Genomic DNA, 4303 nt, shown 5'->3' on the forward strand with positions numbered 1-4303 from the left:
TGCGTATTCTTGCATGTGTGTGTGTGTGTGTGTGTGTGTGTGTGTGTGTGTGTGTGTGTGGGAGGGGTGACCAGAAGGTTGGAGGGAGGGAGAGAGAGAGAGAGAGAGAGCGAGTGAGAGAGAGAGATAGAGGAAGGTATGTAATTTGTAATTTATCACTTGTTTGTTTTCAGCACTGGCTTTCTGGATGTCAAATTTTCTTGCATTTGTATAACGTATTTCTCGTGGTTGTTTATTCTCATTATCTTTAGATCTTGTCCACACTTATAAGATGGTGGTTATGGCGTTTTAAGTGTTCTTCAAAAGTGGAGTTCTTTGTTTTGTACTTCCAACACCTGATGTGTTTTGTTTGTATTGTGTTTTAAAATTCTTGCGATGTCTATGTATATTGCATCACAACTTTGACATTCGAGTTTGTGTACTGCTGATCCCTGGAATTTATCCCTCTTGGTTGTTGGTTGGCCTAAGTTTTAATGGAGCGTTTTCACAGTTTTATACGCAACTCGGAAGCCCTGTTTCTTTAGTATGTTTGCCACTCTGTGTGTTAGTGTATGTGTGTAAGTCATAGTGTACCATCTGCTTCTTTTCTGTAGATGTTGTCATTTTTTGTGTGTGATGAGTGTGTTTGTGAGTTTGCAGCTTGCAAGTTATATTGTATTCTGGAAATGTTGTATCTGTTTTGTATTTGTGTTTTCATTTTTTGATTGAGTCTGTGTATTGCATGTATGTCATAACTATTGTTCCTAGCTATTTATTTCATTGTACTCGTTTCTTTTTCATAGTTTCTCTGTTGAGTGTGATCCAATTTAATCTACGTAACTTACGTCTTAGTACAGGAAGCTTCTGGTTGTTGGGGTGATTAGATGTAGAATGTTTTGTTGTGTCTGTGGTTGTTGGTTTTCTGAAGATGTTAAATATATGTTTGCCATTTTCTTTTATTATTCTTATGTCAAAAAAATTTATTTGGTTTTCTGTTTCTTTTTCAAGTGTGAATTAAAACCGTATGCCGGGCCGAGACTCGAACTCGGGACCTTTGCCTTTCGCGGGCAAGTGCTCTACCGACTGAGCTACCCAAGCACGACTCACGCCCCGTCCTCACAGCCGTACTTCTGGCAGTACCTCGTTTCCTACCTTCCAAACAGTGAGATGTTTCTACATCCATACCTACACCTATACTCGCAGTCCACTTTATGGTCTGTGACGGAGGGCACTTGCGGTATCACAACCTTTCCTAATTTCTTGTAGCATTCACGAATGACAGGTGAGAAGAATGGATGTCGGTGAAGCTCCGTACGACATCTAATATCTCTGATTTTCTCGTCTTGACTGTTTCACGATGAATGTATGGGAGAATGTAATATGTCTTCCGACTCTTCTTGGAACTTACGCTCTCAAAAAATTTAACGTAAACCTCTCCGTAGTGCACTGCTTCCCTTTTGTAGCGTCCGTTTCTGGTACTTTTTGAGCATTTACGTAGCGCTCTCGTGCTTACTAAGTGATCGAGTGAGAAACTTGCCGCTGTTCGTTGGTTGAGTAATATGTCTTCCATTAATACAACCTTACAAGGGTTCCAAATTGATGAATAGCACTCAAGCATTTATCGGACAAGTGTTTCGTAAGACACTTCCTTCATGGATGAATTATATTTCCTTAGGGTTCCTCTAGAGCAGTGTTTTTCAACCTGCGGGCGCGACCCCCAGGGATTCGCTAAGACTTGGCCGGGGGGTCGTGGTCAGAGGAGGAAGCAGTTGCAGCGTGGCCGATAATGTACTTTTCGTGACAATCATCTGCTATGGCAGAAATATCTTACGGAAGTAACTAAGTTTCACGAAATCACATTGTAAAATCGCTCACGTTCAGGTGTGGCTCTTATTTTTATTAGTGAATATGAATTTGATTTAAACCTTGTCATCTTGAGATTGAAGCTCCTTTGTCCGTGTTTGCTTTAACAATGCATATGTTTTTGGATGGGGTCTGCTTTTAGCAAAACACAGTTTTGTTTTTTATCCCAAACATGTTTCACTGTACATCTACATCTACATTTATACTCCACAAGCCACCCACCGGTGTGTGGCGGAGGGCACTTTACGTGCCACTGCATTACCTCCGTTTCCAGTTCCAGTAGCGGGATCCTCCGTGCGCGCTCGAATCTCTCTAATTTTAAATTCGTCATCTTCTCGGGAGGTATAAGTAGGGGCAAGCAATATATTCGATACCTCATCCAGAAACGCATCCTCTCGAAACCTGGACAGCAAGCTACACCGCGATTCAGAGCGCCTCTCTTGCAGAGTCTGCCTCTTGAGTTTGCTAAACATCTCCGTAACGCTATCACGCTTACCAAATAACCCTGTGATGAAACGCGGCGCTCTTCTTTGGATCTTCTCTATCTCCTCTGTCAACTCGACCTGGTACGGATCCCACACCGATGAGCAATATTCAAGTATAGGTCGAACGAATTTTTTACAAGCCACCCCCTTTGCTGATGGACTACATTTTCTAAGGACTCTCCCAATGAATCTCAACCTGGCACCCGCCTTACCAACAATTAATTTTATATGATCATTCCACTTCAGATCGTTCCGTACGCATACTCCCAGATATTTTACAGAAGTAACTGCTACGAGTGTTTGCTCCGCTATCATATAATCATACAATGAAGGATCCATCTTTCTATGTATTCGCAGTACATTACATTTGTCTATGTTAAGGGTCAGTTGTCACTCCCTGCACCAAGTGCCTATCCGCTGCAGATCTTCCTGCATTTCGCTACAATTTTCTAATGCTGCAACTTCTCTGTATACTACAGCATCATCCGCGAAAAGCCGCATGGGACTTCCGACACTATCTACTAGGTCATTTATATATATTGTGAAAAGCAATGGTCCCATAACACTCCCCTGTGGCATGCAAGAGGTTACTTTAACGTCTGTAAACGTCTCTCCATTGAGAACAACATGCTGTGTTCTGTTTTCTAAAAAAGCTTCAATCCAGCCACACAGCTGGTCTGATATTCCGTAGGCTCTTACTTTGTTTATCAGGCGGCAGTGCGGAACTGTATCGAACGTCTTCCGGAAGTCAAGGAAAATGGCGTCTTCCTGGGAGCCTGTATCTAATATTTTCTGGGTCTCATGAACAAATAAAGCGGGTTGGGTCTCACACGATCGCTGTTTCCGGTATCCATGTTGATTCCTACAGAGTAGATTCTAGGCTTCCAGAAATGACATGATACGCGAGCAAAAAACATGTTCTAAAATTCTACTACAGATCGATGTCAGAGATATAGGCCTATAGTTTTGCGCATCTGCTCGACTACCCTTCTTGAAAACTGGAACTGCCTGTGCTCTTTTCCAATCATTTGGCACCTTCCATTCCTCTAGAGACTTGCGGTACACGGCTGTTAGAAGGGGGCAAGTTGTTTCACGTACTCTGTGTAGAATCGAATTGGTATCCCGTCAGGTCCAGTGGACTTTCCTCTGTTGAGTGGTTCCAGTTGCTTTTCTATTCCTTGGTCACTTATTTCGAAGTCAGCCATTTTTTCGTTTGTGCGAGGATTTAGAGAAGGAACTGCAGTGCGGTCTTCCTCTGTGAAACAACTTTGGAAAAACGTGTTTAGTATTTCAGCTTTATGCGTGTCATCCTCTGTTTCAATGCCATTATCATCCCAGAGTGTCTGGATATGCTGTTTCGATCCACTTACTGATTTAACGTATGACCAGAACATGCTAGAATTTTCTGTCAAGTCGGTACATAGAATTTTACATTCGAATTCACTGAACGCTTCACGCATAGCCCTCCTTACGCTAACTTTGACATCGTTTAGCTTCTAACTGTAGTTGCAGCATCATAGGTGGGCTTTTATTTTATGGCTTTTAAACATAAAGAATGTTCATTACTGTTTGTACACGCGTGAATATTAGTTTTTAAAATCGTAAATACAAATTTTTTCAAGAACACGTAAAATTATGTATTAATACCTTTTTACCATATGGTGTGGTTTTCCTGAGGTATTTAATTTTGGGATCTTACCAGGGATGCCCCTGCAGTTTACTAATACAGTACGAAACTTTTCTATATCCCATCTGCGATGAATATTCTTTGAGGATAATGTAGCTGATCTTCCTTCAGTTTCGGCTGCAGATTCATCTCTGATCTCAAGGGAAAGATAAAAAAACTGTATGAACGCCACACATACTCTTCTAGCCCAGTAGGCGCTTCCTGCGTGTAGTGCACGTCTAACGTACAGACGAGGGCCCTATGGTTCTCCACCAAATAGCTGAGGTCGAGGAACTGCCTTGGTCTCTTG

General features: G+C 42.0%; 1 non-coding gene across 1 annotated transcript; it reads right to left on the reverse strand.

Annotated features, from left to right (window-relative positions):
- Positions 1-1003: 1003 nt before the first annotated feature.
- On the reverse strand, positions 1004-1078 carry Trnas-cga. Its single transcript has one exon. It is a non-coding gene; the product is annotated as a tRNA-Ser (tRNA).
- Positions 1079-4303: the final 3225 nt, after the last annotated feature.

Source organism: Schistocerca piceifrons, chromosome 2, assembly GCF_021461385.2.
Source record: "Schistocerca piceifrons isolate TAMUIC-IGC-003096 chromosome 2, iqSchPice1.1, whole genome shotgun sequence".
In the NCBI taxonomy this organism is placed as follows: domain Eukaryota; kingdom Metazoa; phylum Arthropoda; class Insecta; order Orthoptera; family Acrididae; genus Schistocerca; species Schistocerca piceifrons.